This window comes from Balaenoptera borealis (assembly GCF_965194805.1).
Source record: "Balaenoptera borealis genome assembly, chromosome: 12".
Taxonomy (NCBI): domain Eukaryota; kingdom Metazoa; phylum Chordata; class Mammalia; order Artiodactyla; family Balaenopteridae; genus Balaenoptera; species Balaenoptera borealis.
Genome location: NC_138869.1, coordinates 76,814,071 through 76,832,898, shown reverse-complemented (window position 1 = coordinate 76,832,898; position 18,828 = coordinate 76,814,071). Strand labels below are relative to the sequence as shown.

Sequence of the window (18,828 nt, the reverse complement as noted above, 5' to 3'; positions counted from 1 at the left end):
TTACTTCAGTTTTCCAAGAAAGCATGCTTACTTTGGACACCAGGTTATTCCTATGGGAGAGCAATCTAAAGTGGAAAACAAAGAATTATATTTAAACCTAGAACACACAGTGGGGCTAAAGTTACTTCCCACTATTCCCCTGCACACCATTCTAGCCAAACTGCCACTCTCCTAGCCCCCAAACACAATGCACACTTTGCCAGCATCTGCCCTGGTTCAGGTGACAATTTTCTTATCTGAAATGCTCTTCTTTCTCTTCTACATCTACTGAAATTCCATCCGTTATTCAAAACTTAGTTTGAATCTACCTCTCTGAGTCTTTCTCTGACAACCCTGGGCTGTCTTTTGGATTTGCTACCCAGAATTCTAAAAGCACCAACCATGTCTTTTGACATGATCAGCCACTGTTCTGTGTGATTAGCTTCATTATGCCTATCTTCTGTACCCAACTAAAGCAGAGCCCAAATTTAAACAAAAACAGTATAAAGTGCTACAAGAGTACAATGAATTCTCCCATCCTAAAGCCAAGCAACTTTTAGACTGCATGGCTTTTTGGCATTAGTGAACTTAAAATTCTGGCCCATTACAATAGGCTCTGGCCTCATTTTGCACCTTAACCCACCTCACCCTCCCCTATATGGAACCCTTGTTTCTTCACCATCTTGACCATTTGATGTCCCCCAAACTTATCATGCCACTTTTTCAATTCTTTGGCTTTGCACTTGTCCCTTTACTTAGAAGACAAAAGACCTTCCCGCCCATCTCCAAGTGGTCAACTGACAATACCTCCTTATCTTTTAAGGCTTTGAGTAAAATGATTTTGCCCTTCTTTTTTTAAAAAAAATCCTGGGACTTCCCTGGTGGCACGGTGGTTAATAATCCACCTGCCAATGCAGGGGACACAGGTTCGAGCCCTGGTCCAGGAAGATCCCACATGTGGCGGAGCAACTAAGCCCGTGCACCACAACTACTGAGCCTGCGCTCTAGAGCCCACAACTACTGAAGTCCGGGCACCCTAGAGCCTGTGAGCCACAACTACTGAGCCTGCGCTCCAGAGCCCATGAGCCACAACTACTGAGCCCGCGTGCCTAGAGCCCGTGCTCCGCAACAACAGAAGCCACCTTAATGAGAAGCCCGCGCACCGCAACGAAGAGTAGCCCCCGCTCGCCACAACTAGAGAAAGCCCACGTGCAGCAATGAAGACCCCATGCAGCCAAAAATAAAATTAACTAATTTTAAGAAAATCCTGAAGCAAAATTAATTGCTCATTTGTATCCCTAGAGCACGTCTGACATGTTACTAGATCTGACATGTGTGTGACAAAACTTTGCTTTTCTGACTCCCTCATTAGCTTACAAGTTCCATGAAAGCTGGGTCAATTTTGTTCCATCTTCATGTTACCAGAGTTTAGTGCAATGCCCGATACAAATGTGCCCAATAAACATGTTTTACTCAGTACTTAAGTAAAATTTTGGTCTTAAAAACTAACTTTTTCAGGAGTGATGTCAGTTCCTTATCATTTGGTTTCCAAGAATATTCAGCTAGGCTAAACAGGAGCACTTTAGCACAATCATAAAACACAGGATTCGGATGCAGGCTGGTCATCCATCGTCCGGGATCCACCAGCTTATGCTGGGCCCTTATGTATTTAGCCAGGCATTCCTGCCAGGGAGAAAAAGGCTTTCGAGGTCAACTGATTCCCCATCTGATCAGACAGTTCAACTCTCTGAGGCATATGAAAATGTCATTTTTTAAGATCCATATGACAAAATAATTGTATATCCTTCCATAATAACCCACTTAATATTTAATAAACCTCCTTAAAACAGGGATTTATGCACTGAACATAAACATAAAATAACTCCTGGAGTCCCGAAATCTTGAGTAGTAATTTATTATATTAATAATAGTTGTGTTCAGGGACTTCCCTGGTGGTCCAGTGGTTAAGAATGCGCCTTCCAATGCAGGGGGACGCGGGTTTGATCCCTGGTTGGGGAACTAAGATCCAACATGCTGTGGGGCAACTAAGCCCACGCACTGCAACTACTGAGCCCGCCCGCCACAACTAGACAGAAGCCTGCACGCCCTAATGAAAAGATCCCATGTGCTGCAACTAAGACCTGACACAGCCAAAAAAAAAAAAAAAAAAAAAAAAAGTTGTCTTCATTAAAAGACTCAGAAGTAAAAGTCTAAGATGAAGTCTCCGGCACAGCCATGTATGGCTTTTTGAGGGCATCAACACTAGACCTTTAAAGGAAAGAAAAAAACTCTGCAGTATAGGAAAAACAGATGCTCTGCCAAAAATGTTTTCATAATTTCTTTACTGTATTTTATAAGAGACAAGATTTTAATGACTATGGAAAACAGTAAACAGGAAATGACTGAGAAATGACCAAGAAATACTGCTGTCCTGATTGCTATTAAATGTTAAATAAAATTAACTTGAAACTATCTTTGTGATAATTCACAATACTGCACTACATAGAATAATAAGTACTAAAAAGATGAGTCAGTTCTTTTCAGTTACACTACTAAATTTCAAAGAACTCTTGTATTATACTTCCAAATAAAAGGTGAGTTTCTGTTTTAATCATTGATTGCCATATTTATTACTTTCTTCCACTAAAAAAATCAATCATTCAGAGAATCGGCTCCAATGACAAGCTGACTTAGCAAAAGGAAGCAATGCCAACATTGAAATAAACACTCATGAAAATGAACCTGGTCATGCATCAACCAAAAACACATTAAGCCAAAATTTTACGAATAGGAATTAAAAACTAGAAAGCCAACAGTAAGTCTTACTTGCATCCTCTCCATAAAAACAAACTACCTAAATATTAAACACAAACGGCTCTTGACACTTTTTAAATTTTTAGTTTCATTCAGAAAAAAGATATCTTTTATTAAATGGAGAGTTACTGAGTCATTTGTGTTTTTTTCTAATTGAAAGGGATTTCTTTTAGAGAGCATTTTAAATGAAGTAAAAGAAAAATCCTCCCAATGCGTTTTTTTCCTGCTTCTAAAAACAATGGATATTATTGCACAATACTGGTCATAAATAGAAAAAGGACTGCTGTTTGCATTTCCATCTTACAATCACAAAATTTACTAGAGTACAGTACGGTAATAATTAAGCTATTAAAAAATAAAAACTGCCTGATCTTTCTCTATATTTCCTCAAATACAATAGGACACCATTGCTCTGTGTTAGTGTAGTTTTTACATGTTATTGTTTGTATGTATGGAACTGCTTTAAAAAATACTTTGAAATGGCAGTAATTATAAACAAAAAATCTTTTTCTTTTATTGAGCTTTAGTATTAGCAATCTGGTTAAAGTTATCATGCAAACTCTTGACTCTCATTGCTCTCTGTCAATGAGTAACATTCAAAATATTTTGGTTTTACGGTATGTTCCAAGAAAAACAAGCCCTATAAAAACAACTAACAATATTAAACAAAATTCCATTTTACAAAGTCAATGATGTTACAAGGAAGAGATGCTGAGGATTCTCTTTTATAAAAGCAGGCTCAAAAGGAAGATGTGTGCATGAGTCAATTTTTTAAGGAGAAGAAAATAAAAGGAAACTTTTAAAGCTTAAAAACGATTTAAGAAAGAATATGGGCAAATATATATGTAGCATATTACTCCAAGAAAGATTTCCCAGTTTCTACAAAAATTTTAAAGAAGCTGAATTAATCTCACTCTTCTAAACTCCGTTTAAGAAACATAAACTTCTATCTAGTGTGAAATTTTTTACAAACTTTAAGAAATGCCATGTGAACTGGAATTTAAATTTAGTTTTTTCTATCAAAAGACCATAAGATACAGAGTTTCAGTTGAGGAAGATGAAAAAGTTCTGGGGAAAAACGGTGGTGATGGTTATACAACAATGTGAATGTACTTAATGCCACAGAACTGTACTTAAAATGTCTAAAGGGCTTCCCTGGTGCTGCAATGGTTGAGAATCCGCCCACCAATGCAGGGGACACGGGTTCGAGCCCTGGTCCAAGAAGATCCCACAGACAGCAGAGCAACTAAACCCGTGTGCCACAACTACTGAATCTGCACTGTAGAGCCCACGAGCCACAATTACTGAGCCCGCATACCACAACTACTGAGCCCGTGCACCACAACTACTGAAGCCTGCACATCTAGAGCCCATGCTCCGCAACAAGAGAAGCCACCACAATGAGAAGCCCACGCACTGCAACGAAGAGTAGCCCCTGCTCGCCACAACTAGAGAAAGGCCTCGCGCAGCAACGAGGACCCAACACAGCTAAAATTTTTAAATAAATAAACAAACAAACAAATACATAAAATGGCTAAAATGGTAAATTTCATGTTATGTATATTTTACCACAAAAAAAGAATAAAGCATTTCTGAATATTCCTACTTAAAAAAATACCCAAAAGGGTTTATTTGAAAATAACTAGCTGTACATCTATGATTAAAAATCTTAAAAAATTGCAGAGGAAGGAACACTCCCAAACTCATTCTATGAGGCCACCATCACCCTGATACCAAAACCAGAAAAAGATACTACAAAAAAAGAAAATTACAGACCAATATCACTGATGAATATAGATGCAAAAATCCTCAACAAAATATTAGCAAACAGAATCCAACAACACATTAAAAGGATCATACACCGTGATCAAGTGGGATTTATCCCAGGGATGCAAGGATTCTTCGATATACGCAAATCAATCAATGTGATACTCCATATTAACAAACTAAAGAATAAAAACCATATGATCATCTCAATAGATGCAGAAAAAGCTTTTGACAAAATTCAACACCCATTTATGATAAAAACTCTCCAGAAAGTGGGCATAGAGGGAACCTACCTCAACATAATAAAGGCCATATATGACAAACCCACAGCAAACATCATTCTCAATGGTGAAAAACTGAAAGCATTTCCTCTAAGATCAGGAACGAGACAAGGATGTCCACTCTCACCGCTATTATTCAACATAGTTTTGGAAGTCCTAGCCACGGCAATCAGAGAAGAAAAAGAAATAAAAGGAATACAAATTGGAAAAGAACAAGTAAAACTGTCACTGTTTGCAGATGACATGATACTATACATAGAGAATCCTAAAAATGCCACCAGAAAACTACTAGAGCTAATCAATGAATTTGGTAAAGTTGCAGGATACAAAATTAATGCACAGAAATCTCTTGCATTCCTATACACTAATGATGAAAAATCTGAAAGAGAAATTAAGGAAACACTCCCATTTACCACTGCAACAAAAAGAATAAAATACCTAGGAATAAACCTACCTAGGGAAGCAAAAGACCTGTATGCAGAAAGCTATAAGACACTGATGAAAGAAATTAAAGATGATACCAACAGAGGGAGAGATATACCATGTTCTTGGACTGGAAGAATCAATATTGTGAAAATGACTATACTACCCAAAGCAATCTACAGATTCAATGCATCCCTATCAAATTACCAGTGGCATTTATTACAGAGCTAGAACAAATCATCTTAAAATTTGTATGGAGACACAAAAGACCCCGAATAGCCAAAGCAGTCTTGAGGGAAAAAAACGGAGCTGGAGGAATCAGACTTCCTGATTTCAGACTATACTACAAAGCTACAGTAATCAAGACAATATGGTACTGGCACAAAAACAGAAACATAGATCAATGGAACAAGATAGAAAGCCCAGAGATAAACCCACGCACATACGGTCAACTAATCTATGACAAAGGAGGCAAGGATATACAATGGAGAAAAGACAGTCTCTTCAATAAGTGGTGCTGGGAAAACTGGATAGCTACATGTAAAAGAATGAAATTAGAACACTCCCTAACACCATACACAAAAATAAACTCAAAATGGATTCGAGACCTAAATGTAAGACCAGACACTATAAAACTCTTAGAGGGAAACATAGGAGGAACACTCTTTGACATAAATCACAGCAAGATCTTTTTTGATCCACCTCCTAGAGTAATGGAAATAAAAACAAAAATAAACAAATGGGACCTAATGAAACTTCAAAGCTTTTGCACAGCAAAGGAAACCATAAACAAGACAAAAAGACAACCCTCAGAATGGGAGAAAATATTCGCAAACGAATCAACGGACAAAGGATTAATCTCCAAAATGTATAAACAGCTCATGCAGCTCAATATTAAAGAAACAAACAACCCAATCCAAAAATGGGCAGAAGAACTAAATAGACATTTCTCCAAAGAAGACATACAGATGGCCAAGAAGCACATGAAAAGCTGCTCAACATCACTAATTATTAGAGAAATGCAAATCAAAACTACAATGAGGTATCACCTCACACCAGTTAGAATGGGCATCATCAGAAAATCTACAAACAACAAATGTTGGAGAGGGTGTGGAGAAAAGGGAACCCTCTTGCACTGTTGGTGGGAATGTAAACTGATACAGCCACTATGGAGAACAGTATGGAGGTTCCTTAAAAAACTAAAAATAGAATTACCATATGATCCAGCAATCCCACCACTGGGCATATACCCTGAGAAAACCATAATTCAAAAAGACACATGCACCCCAATGTTCATTGCAGCACTATTTACAATAGCCAGGTCATGGAAGCAACCTAAATGCCCATCGACAGACGAATGGATAAAGAAGAAGTGGTACATATATACAATGGAATATTACTCAGCCATAAAAAGGAATGAAATTGAGTCATTTGTTGAGACGTGGATGGATCTAGAGACTGTCATACAGAGTGAAGTAAGTCAGAAAGAGAAAAACAAATATCGTATATTAACGCATGTATGTGGAACCTAGAAAAATGGTACAGGTGAACTGGTTTGCAGGGCAGAAGTTGAGACACAGATGTAGAGAACAAATATATGGACACCAAGGGGGGAAAACCGCGGTGGGGTGGGGATGGTGGTGTGCTGAATTGGGCGATTGGGATTGACATGTATACACTGATGTGTATAAAATTGATGACTAATAAGAACCTGCAGTATAAAACAAACAAACAAAAAAACAACTAATACTAAACTTTCTTTGGGTTATTTGTATGGAAATATGTTAATATAAATGTTTCAGACATTACATGAAATTTCTGAAAATCTTATATGTTCTTGTATAATGTTATAAGTCATAATTCTAGTTATTACTTTAAAATATGTAACTCAGAAATAACTAAATTTCCTTGTCAATTGCATTATTATGAACTTTCATCAAATCTTTAACCGTGGTCATTTTTAAGTCTTTTGTCATTTACAGACAGTTCTGGGTGTACTCTGATGCTTTCGCAAAAATGTTCCTATAAAAGGGTTTCATCTTCAAGGAATTCATGGAAAAGACTGACAAGTACAGGTTTCTGGTAACTGACTATACTGCTGAACTGAATGAATAAGCATTTTCAGAACTCTAATGGAAAACTGATGAATTCATAAAAGTGCTAAAAAAAGATCAAGATAAAAAAAAGTTAATTACATGGGACTGAGTGAACTGATGAGGATGATTATAATTTTTGTGACTTTCTGTTTGAATAAAAAAGAAAAAAATCCTCCCCCCCCCCAAAAAAAAATCTTTCTATTTCTGGAAAAGTATTCTCTCCCTCAAGCTGGCAGCTTCAGGACACATGCTCATTGAGGGAAAATGAGGGACCTATGGCACATCAGTTAAAATTAACCCCAGCAAACAGTGGGGTGAAAGAAGTTGAGGCAGATCACCCCACAACCACCAACATGCACAGATGTAGGAAGAAATCATCCCACAAAGGAAGGAGGCGGGTTCTTAACCCTGGTGTGCCTTCTGTCTGTCTGGTGAGGCTTATGGATCCCTTCTCAGAGTAATATTTCAAGATGCAGACTATATGGAAGATTTTTTAAAATACAGTTATAAAAATATTTAAAAATTGTAATATAGTTATATATGTGGTTCTTCATCAATGCATTAATATACTAGATGTAGTGGTGAGTCTAGTAACTACTATCATTTAGGAGATAGTAATCTTTCAAGATACCTGCAAATGTAATGTGATAAACAATATTTCTACTGGTAACATTTCCCAGGCACTGTTAATACTACTGTGGTTGGTGGCCTTCACTCATAGATTTAGGAAATAATAAATTTCAATTGGAGTCTAGTGAAAATAACATGCAATTTTTTTTGTATCCAAGCTCACGGGCCTCCCTCTCCCCAGTTCTCCCCAATTCTATCCACAGATCCTTTAGGGGTCAGTCCATGGAGCCCTTGTACTGTTGGGGTCCAGGACAGTTGTTCAACATGTGAAACAAACTCAATCCAGTAACAAATAACAAAGGGATTCTGAACATCTGAATATAATTCACAATATATTTTTAAACTTGCTAAGCACACAGTGGCCATTTCTACACACTTTGTACTTTCTTGCAATGCAAAGATGCTGAAGGTGCTGCCAGATGCACAGGATGGTAGCAGCAAGCTGTCAATTTCAACAGTGCAGAAAGGATACTCTTCACTATCATCAAAGTTATCAAAGAATGCCCTGAGGGAGGAAGGTGAAGTATAACCTAGTTTTCTGCAAGCTTAGTAGAGGACAATAGAAATGAATTTTACAATTTAAAAAACCTGACACTGCAGTGGAAAAGCCCATCAACATTCTGCACCTTGGACCGGAGTGAGATACAAAGGCAAGTTTCATCTGATAAACATGCAGCAGTCCTTTCTGGAAAGCTTAGTCAAAATTCACATCTTTATTCTCCCAAATGTCCACTGTAGAAAATAGCCACATAATCATTTACTTTTCTAGTTTTTACATGAATGCTTGGAATTGAATAGACATGTAAATTAACACCTTTTTCTATACTCACTTCTGGGCTATCCTGCTATAGGTTATTGAACTTTCATATAAGAGTCAAGTAACTTAGAAACAGCCTCTGGTGATCTAAGAATAAAACACTGTGTTTCGTTTTTAAGCCCAGCTCAGTGTAATTAAAAAAAAATTTTATTTTTACTTAAAACCACATCATTCTGAAGTGGCAGTCACATGTGCTAGAAGCAAGTGGTGTCGGGAAACTGCGTAACTGGTTTCGAACGCAGTCCCATCTTCTGAGAGATTTGTGCCACAACACAACAACCCTTTTCCTTAGGAAAGAGGTGAAGACTTTTCATTTAGTTTGACCCTCTTCTATCACTTCTTTTCACTTATCGTTCTTTTGGACAAATTAGAATAAATTTTTCTTGCTTCATTATGTCTTCATAGTCTTGCCTTTAGAACACCTTATTTACCTCTCTAAATATTTAAGTTCTTTGGTTTTGCTTCACTTAGTAAAATTATTTTTCTATGAAGGTTTGTCATTATTTAACTTTTTCTTAAACTTCTAATGAAAGCTTGCAAATTTTGTTAATGATTCTCATATCATTAATATCATAATTTTTCTTTAACAGATTACATTAAAATAGCATGATATATTAAACAACTGTAATTTATCATACTAATGATAATGAGGGCTTGATTCAATGATCATTTATTTATTAAAATAAGCCTGTGATGGAAGGGCAGGGTAGAGGATTAAAGAAACACAAAAAAAGCCCCACACAAGTGTATAATATGTCCCAGCTCTCAAGCAGCTGATAATCTTATTGGAAAGGCAAGACACCTACATCTGAAATAATCTTCCAAACTGTAGTAAGCATTATCAATGTGCATGAAAATAAACATATACTAGCATGGATATTTACAGTAACATTAAGCCCCTTTTACAATTAATGATTATTGCTATTATTATTACTATTAACTATTATAAAATATAAATTAAATTAATATTAATTGTTAATATACCAAAGCATATGATATGATAAAAACTGTAGTAGCAGCTAACATTCATTAAGTGCCTTCCCTCTGCCACACACTTTACACAGTCCTAATCTTTCTAACACAATCCTGCCAGGTATGTATTATTATCCCTGTTTTTAGAGAGAATGTAAGACACTTGCCCAACATTGCAGTTTGTAAGCAGTGAGACAGAAGTTTGAATTCAAATCTCTAATTCCCAAGCCCATGCTTCTCATCTCTGTGCGTGGAAACAAGATTTTTGGAAGGTCTGATTTCTGTAAATGTATCCCATGCCAAAAAACAGCAGTTGAGAATCTTAAAACACTTTCTCCCACAGCAAAAAACCTCATTATTCTATCAATTACAATTCTAAAATTTTAAATCAACTTATTATAAGGTATTTTTGCTGAGAAAAGTGAAGCACATTATTGTAAATCTATCACTATAAAAAGTAGGGAGGGATTTCCCTGGTGGTCCAGTGGGTAAGACTCCGGCTCCCAATGCAGGGGGCCCGGGGTTCGATCCCTGGTTGGGGAACGCATGCATGCCGCAACTAAGAAGTCCGCATAATGCAACGAAGATCCCGCATGCCACAGCTAAGACCCAGTGCGGCCAAAATAAAATAAAATAAGTAAATAATTATATTAAAAAAGTAGGGAGAAATATAAGTAAGGAGAAATACATTGGCACCGGCTTCAAGAAAAGGAGCTGGGGGCTTCCCTGGTGGCGCAGTGGTTGAGAATCTGCCTGCTAATGCAGGGGACACGGGTTCGAGCCCTGGTCTGGGAAGGTCCCACATGCCGCGGAGCAACTGGGCCCGTGAGCCACAACTACTGAGCCTGTGCGTCTGGAGCCTGTGCTCTGCAACGAGAGGCCGCGACAGTGAGAGGCCCGCGCACCGCGATGAAGAGTGGCCCCCGCTCGCCGCAACTGGAGAAAGCCCTCGCACAGAAACGAAGACCCAACACAGCCAAAAATAAATAAATAAATAAATAAATTTAAAAAAAAGAAAAGGAGCTGTGGGAACATCATAGCTGAGAGCAGCATTTTAGTCTTTTCCATGTAAGACTTCAGGGAAAGGAGTCCTTTAAACAAAAAAGGCTGGCAGAGGTTCCATAATGAAATAACTTTGGGAAACGTTACATATCACATACCCGTCTCAGTAATTCATGATATACATCAGACCTCCTGCTTTTTATTTATTTATTTATTTATAAAGTCTTTTTTTTTAAAAGCAGAGGGAACGATTTTTAATTAATTAATTTATTTATTTTTGGCTGTGTTGGGTCTTCGTTTCTGTGCGAGGGCTTTCTCCAGTTGCGGCAAGCGGGGGCCACCCTTCAGCGCGGTGCGCGGGCCTTTCACTATCACGGCCTCTCTTGTTGCGGGGCACAGGCTCCAGACGCGCAGGCTCAGCAGTTGTGGCTCACGGGCCTAGCTGCTCCGCGGCATGTGGGATCCTCCCAGACCAGGGCTCGAACCCGTGTCCCCTGCATTGGCAGGCAGACTCTCAACCACTGCGCCACCAGGGAAGCCCTCTTTTTTTTTAAAAATTTATTTATTTTATTTATGTATTATTTTTGGCTGTGTTGGATCTTCGTTGCTGTGCATGGGCTTTCTCTAGTTGCAGTAAGCGGGGCTTCTCTTGTTGTGGAGCATGGGGTCTAGGCATGCAGGCTTCAGTAGTTGTGGCACGCGTGCTCAGTAGTTGTGGCGCACAGGCTTAGCTGCTGCGAGGCATGTGGGATCTTCCTGGACCAGGGCTCGAACCCGTGTCCCCTGCTTTGGCAGGCGGATTCTTAACCACTGTGCCACCAGGGAAGCCCTAAAGTCTTCTTTCTTTTTTTCTTTCTTTCTGTATGGGCTCTTCGTTGTGGTGTGCAGGCCTCTCTCTAGATGTGGCATGTGGGTTTTCTCTCTGTAGTTGTGGCGCGCGGGCTCCAGGGCGCGTGGGTTCTGTAGTTTGCAGCACGTAGGCTCTCTCGTTGAGGCACGCCAGCTCAGTAGTTGTGGTGCGCGCGGGCTTAGCTGCCCCGTGTCATGTGGGATCTTAGTTCCCCGACCAGGGATTTAACCCGCGTCCCCTGCATTGGAAGGCGGATTCTTTACCACTGGACCACCAGGGAAGTCCCCAGACCTCCTGCTTTTTAAAAGTCACTGTTTCCCACACTGACTTTGCCACAGAACCCTCCATTCTCTCCCAACTCCACTCCCAACACCTATTAACTCCCGTGGGTCTAGAGCAGCACAGCTGTCCAATAGAAACACCATGAGTCACAAGTGAGAGCCACACATGAGATTCAAAATGTTCTAGTAGCTAAACTTTTTAAAGTGTAATTTGTTGTAATATACAGTTGATCCTTGAACAATATAGGTTTGAACTGCGAGGGTCCACTTATACACAGATTTTTTTTCCAATACATTTATAAATATATACATGTAGAACATCATGAGCAAGACTTGTACAGAAGTGGATAGCCTATCCTTACATAGGCATAAGGTGAGTGATATTTAATACAAAATTAACAGTGCTTGTTTTCTTACTGTTTTATAACTTTGCTTTCAAAGAATTACATTACTGTGGGACTTCCCTGGTGGTCCAGTGGTTAAGGCTCCGTGCTTCCAATGCAGAGGGTGCAGGTTTGATCCCTGGTCAGGGAACTAAGATCCCACATGCCGTGCGGCACGGCCAAAAAATTTTTTTTAAAAATTAAAAAAAAAAAAAAAAAAGGAATTACATTACTATAAAGTATGCCTCTTTCTCTCGTAACTGGAGAACCTGCACATCAGCCTATCATAATAGGTAAGTGGTTTTTTAGAAAAATATAAGTGTTTCCAATACTGTATTATGAATGACTATAATACTATATGCCATAAACATTTTATAATGAATGGTTCATTCATTCATTCATTTTATAATGATTCATTCATTCATTCATTCATTTTATAATGATTCATTCATTCATTCATTCATTTTATAATGATTCATTCATATAATGATTCATTCAGCCCACAGAGGCTGGGCTTCTGTGAAGCAATAGTATGGATGACAGTAGGCCACCATAAAGCAATCATATTGATGCTTTTTCTTTACCAATGCATGAACCACTATACCTATACATAAATATAAATTTCTTTTTCACATTATCTTTTCATTTTTGATGTCTAGTGTTAGAAATACATGTAACATCTATAGTGTTTTGTATTATATAAGACAATATTGATGTAGGTACTGACAAGACAATTCATCTTGTAAACAGATGTCATAAACTTAACGGTATGGATATATGCAGTATAGTACTCTAAATAATGTATTTTCTCTTCTGTATGATTTTCTTTCTTTTTTTTTTTTTTGGCCTCGCTGTGTGGCATGCAGGATCTTAGTTACCTGATCAGGGATTGAACCTGAGCCCTCCGCAGTGGAAGTACGGAGTCCTAACCACTGGACCGCCAGAGAATTCCCCTGTGTATGATTTTCCTAATAACATTTTCTTTTTTCTTGCTTACTTTTTTTGTAAGAATTCAGTATATAATAAGTATAACATACCAAATATATGTTAATTGACTGTATGTTATCAGTGAGGCTCTCTTCAACAGTAGGCTATTATTTAATTTTTGGGGGGATAAAAAGTTATATGTGGATTTTTAACTGCATAGGGGGTTGGTGCTCCTAACCCTCACATTGTTCAAGGGTGAACTGCATTTTATTTTGTCCAGAATACCCAAAAAATATTTTGGACGAAATTTAAAAAAAAATTTATTTAGTATTTATTTAATCATTTCAACATGTAATTAATATAAAATTAATGAGATATTTTACATCCTTTTTCTCATACAAAGTCTTCAAAACCTGGTGTGGACTTTATACTTAGAGCACATCACAATTGGTGCATTTCAGGCACTAACAGCCATATGTGGTTAGTGCCCCCCAAATTGGACAGTTCCCATCTAGAGACTTTTATAGAACTTACTTTAGGAAACACACTGGCCTAGAGGCTCATTTTCCCCTTGTTAGCCTTTATGGACAGCCACAAGGTGGAAGTCTTTAAGATTTAAGAACAGTTAAAGAGGTATGAATAATATTTACCCTAATTATTTACATATGGTTTCCAAGAGGTTTTGTTTGTGGGATTTTTTTTATGGAAGGGGGGGATGAAGGGAAGGGAGTTGCCATAACCCTTGTTTTCACCAGATTATAACCCCCTACACACACACACACACACACACACACACACACACACACACACACAGATATAATTTGGAAAAGGAAAAAAGTTGAATATTAAGTATCAGTTCCAAAGATAACCCTAGTCTAGCCACTGGACTGAAATAATCCTAATCTTCTAAGAAGCAAAGTTAATTTTACATGCTTCTTACATATTTAAAGACTTTAATATATATTTCTAAAAATAAGTTTCTTCTATAGCGCAGGGAACTCTATTCAATATCCTGTGATAAAGAATATGAAAAAGAATATATATATGTATAACTGAATCACTTTGCTGTACAGCAGAAATTAACAATATTGTAAATCAACTATACTTGAATAAAATAAATTTAAAAAATAAGTTATTTCTTCATGTTTGTGTAAAATGATCTTAAATACATGAGAAAAAAATCCAACAGTAAATTATTTGAGGAAAAAGCAAACAAACAATTTGCTAAAAAGAAACTAAAACTGATGCTGAGAGCTCCTGAACCAGGTACTCCCACATAAGCCTCACAGCTGACAAACAGACCCACTTTTACAAACAGGGAACTTGCTGTAGGCTCTCAATCACCTGGGAGCCTGTTAAAAATCCAAATTCTCAGGCCCATCCCAGGCCTACTGGACCAGGAACTCAGGGGGTGTTAAACAAGCCATCCAGGTAATCCTGATGCACACTCATGTTTGAGAACCACTATATCAACACAGAACTAGTATTTAAACCCAATCTGTCCAACTCCAAAAGCTATATATTTTTTAGAAGTTTTTTGGGGCCTTTTTTGGAGAGGGGGCTGAGAATTTTTGTGTGTATGTGTGGTAAAATACACATAACATAAAATTCAGCATCTTAACCATTTTTAACTGTACAGTTCAGTGGTATTAAGTACCTTTACACTGTTGTGCAACCATCACCACCATCCATCTCCAGAAGTCTTTTCATCTTGCAAAACTGAAACTCTGTACCCATTATATGCTAACTCTCCCTTTCCCCTCCCCCCAGCGCTTGGCAACCACCATTCTACTTTCTGTCCCTATGAGTTTGACTACTGTAGGTAACTCATATAAGTGGAACCCAGTTTCACCCAACACCCTCAACTGCAGAAAGTTTGGAAAGTACAGAAATGAATAAAGAAGAAAATGAAGATCACTTATGATTCCACTGCCTAGCAGTAACTGCTGTGGACTGAATTGTGTCCCCCACAAAACTCATGTTGAAACCCTAAGCTCTAATGTGACTGGATTTAGAGACAGGGTCTCTAGGAAATAATTAAGGTTAGATGAGTTCACAAGGGTAGAGCCGTAATCCAATAGGGCTGGCGCTCTTATAAGAAGAGGAAGAGAGTCCAGAGCTCCTGTGAGGACAGCAAGAAGGAGGCAATCTGCAAACCAGGAAGAGGGCCTTCCCCAGCAAGCGAATTGCCTGGCACCCCAATCTTGGACTGCCCAGCCTCCAGAACTGTGAGAAAATAAGTTTCTGCTGTTTAAGCCACACAGTCTATGGTACAGTTGACCCTTGAACAACTCAAGGGTTGGAGCTCTGACCAACTGAGCAGTCGAAAATCCGCATATAACTTTAGAGTCAGTCCTCTACATAGGCAGTTACTCTGCATCTGCAGACTCAGTCAACTGTGGATCGTGAGTACTGTAGTAGGTATTCCGTGAAAAAAAAAAAATCCGTGCATAAGTGGACCCATGCAGTTCAAACCCATGTTGTTCAAGGGTCATCTGTATTCTGTTATGGCAGCCCGAGCTAATACTTTGGAACATACTTTTTCAATCTTTTTCTTTAGTGTATTTTTATTTTTTAAAGTATGTTTTATATTTAAACGAAATCAAAGCCCATATGCCTTTTTTCACTTTCCCAGCATTTTCTAAACCTCCATTCTGCAGACCAGTGTTCAGCAGGACACTGATTTTTGGAAAGTGGGTTTTAAAGTGACGTCAGGTTTCTACTGCTAAATTTCTCAGTCTTTTCTATACTAAACTGAGACTGTCAAGATGGGAATTTTTTATATTTGATCTCTAACTGTTTGGGGGGAGAACTCTGTATTACATCCCCTGCTGTTCTGATAAAAGTATACCACTGGACAACTAACAGGAATTTCAAGGGGCATTGCCTAGTCTTGGAAGGCAATACTGACTGACAGAAATAATTCACTTAAGACAAAAAGTCAATTTCATTTTCTAAAGGAGCCATTCACTCATTCATTCACTATTAGCAGACCAGTCTAATTAAACACTGCTTTAACATTTTTTTATAACAATAATTTTAAAAAGTAGTGATAGTTAAGCTCCAAATTAGTGAGGCACTGTTAACTCTTTGTATGCATGGTCTCACTTAATCCTGGCAAACTTCCTCTGCAAGGTGAATCCTCAATCCAGAGAAACTAAGGCACATGCCCCCAGAGAGGTTACATAATTTACTGGAGACAGCACAGAAAGGAAAAGAGCCAGGATTGGAACACAGATCTGTCTGGTTCCAAGGCTGTTATTAACTACAAGGATTCTTTCTCTCTTAGTCAAATAACTGCCTTGCTTGAAAAACTTTATGATTTTTTTGTACGTAAAGAAAAATTCAAATACTTTGGCCTTGCATTGAGTGCATTTCACAAACTGTTATCCCAATGTACCATTCCAGCCTTCCTTCTTTTCTCTCTCCTCTTTGAGAAACTTCTCACTTCATCCAAAGAAGATTCCCCACTGTCTTGCCCCTCTTATATACTTCTCACTTAATTTCTTTCTTTCCCACCTAAATTCCTCTGCTTTGCCATCTTCTCCTGGTCAACGAATTCCTTAGGTTCCAGTTCAAATTTCATTTTTTATATGTAACCCTTCACTGCTCATTCTCTCACGCCCCACATCCCATCCATCAAGAAATCCCATCAGCTATACCTTCAAAACAGATCCAGAATCCAACCACACACCACCTCCACTGCTACCTCCCTAGTCCGAGCTGTCATCGCCTCTCATCTGGCCTCTCTGCTCTCCCTCTTTTACCCCCTGCATCTATTCTCACCCCAGCCTCCTGAGCAATGCCTTTAAAACATAAATAAAAACCCTCCAATGAATCCCCATTTTTCTCATTGTAAAAACCAAACTCCTTTTCTATGTTCAACTGTGAATAACCATTGGCTAAACAACGGCCCCCACCCCCAGCCCCAAACCTCTCTGACTTATTTCTGATTCTAGCCCTTGCTGACTTCCCAGGCCTAGAACTCACCAGGCATGCTCATGCCTCAGGCCCTTTGCACTGGCTGCTCTCTGCCTGGAATGTCATTCCTTAAGATAAGGCTCACTCCTTACTTCTTTCACCTCTCTGCCCCAAGGATCATGACCTACCAGTGACCACCTTCCCATCCCCCAGCATTCCACATCTTCCTTGTCTTGCTTTATTTTTCTCCCTATAACTTACAAGTTTACCTAGGTATGCTGTCTGTCTTCTCATGAGAGTCCTGCTCATTGAGGCATCTTGGAGCCTAGAATGGCACCTGGCACATATTAGGTACTCAATAATATTTGCTAAATGAGTGAATGGATGGACGCGCTCACACACTTCGGTCAAAGGCTCTCTCTCCTTTGCTCTCATTTGGCACTTATCACATACTGCTGTGTACTTTTCTGCATGTACCTATTATCTACCCAGCTAGATCACATGTTCCTGTACCCTCCAAGTGCCCTGTACAAAATCAGCATTTAATAAATATTTGATGATGAATTATCAGTGCAGTGGCTTTTTCTTTCCGAATAGATAGTTACAGTAATAACTTTTCAAAACATGACATTCCATTTAGAAAAGAAACATTCTGGAAAGGAAGGAAAAAAACAGAATATTTTTATTTATTTATTTATTTTTGGCTGCGCCACGTGGCTTATGGGATTTTAGTTCCCCAAACAGGGATTGAACCCAGGCCCTCGGCAGTGAGAGCGCCGAGTCCTAACCTCTGGACTGCCAGAAAATTCCCAGAATATTTTTAACTTTAAATTAATCTTAAAAGGATGGAAAATATTTTGAAGGTATATACATACAATGCATGTACATATACCAAATCCATGTCATGCTCTGAAAATAAATTATTTGCTTTGTGACTTTCATGTATATTATATCCTGAAGACATACTTGAGAGTCAAGCTCAAGGTAACATTTGGATAGCAGGGTAATTTGGAACATAGAACATATTTTAAATAATGAGTTGAGAATTTATGTAATGTATGACAAAAATAAAAGGTTAATGTCAAATAGGTTTTATGTCACATTTTTTGATGTAATATCAGTTTTAGTTGGGGAGCATCTAATTGTAAGGAAAATGTGTTCTATAAAACAATTTAAGTTTACATGTATGTATAGAACTAAAGTATTCATTTACATGAAGACTTTAACATATTTCTCTATATTGTTCATTTTGTACTGCATATCCAATGTGCATATTTTTGAAAAACAGTTTACACAACTTTTTAACATTAGATGCAGATCTTTTCAGTCATCTTGACTGTAGCACATGCATTATTCTCTTTGTGAGTATTGGTGGGGAAGACACGTAAACAGACCCCTGGCAAGACTTATGGTGATTTCTTAATTGATTATTTATCTCATTTAACCTTAGAACCTTAACATGACAGTGCAAATGAAAAAAGAATGTACAGTAATAATTTGGTACTCATAAAATATATTAAAAAGATAAGGAAATCTTCTCTGGTATGCACAGGTTTTCACATGGCACAATGTCCATTTTACATTTCTAGGTAAGTTAAGGCCCTCCCCACTCCTCTTTTTCAAACACAGTTCCCCAAATTTCATTTTTCTTTGATTATTCTCTTTGGACATTTACTTTCAGATTG

General features: G+C 38.2%; 1 protein-coding gene across 6 annotated transcripts in view; it reads right to left on the bottom strand.

Moving 5' to 3' along the window:
- Positions 1-18,828, bottom strand: part of BICRAL (BICRA like chromatin remodeling complex associated protein) — a 105,889-nt gene that overhangs the window by 51,766 nt on the left and 35,295 nt on the right. The window contains exon 3 of one of the 6 annotated variants that reach the window (XM_082345962.1): positions 5-65. The exons of the other annotated variants lie outside the window; for them this stretch is intronic. The gene's annotated coding sequence lies outside the window, so the exon portion shown is untranslated. The remainder of the gene's footprint in view (positions 1-4; positions 66-18,828) is intronic. 6 annotated transcript variants of the gene reach the window in all.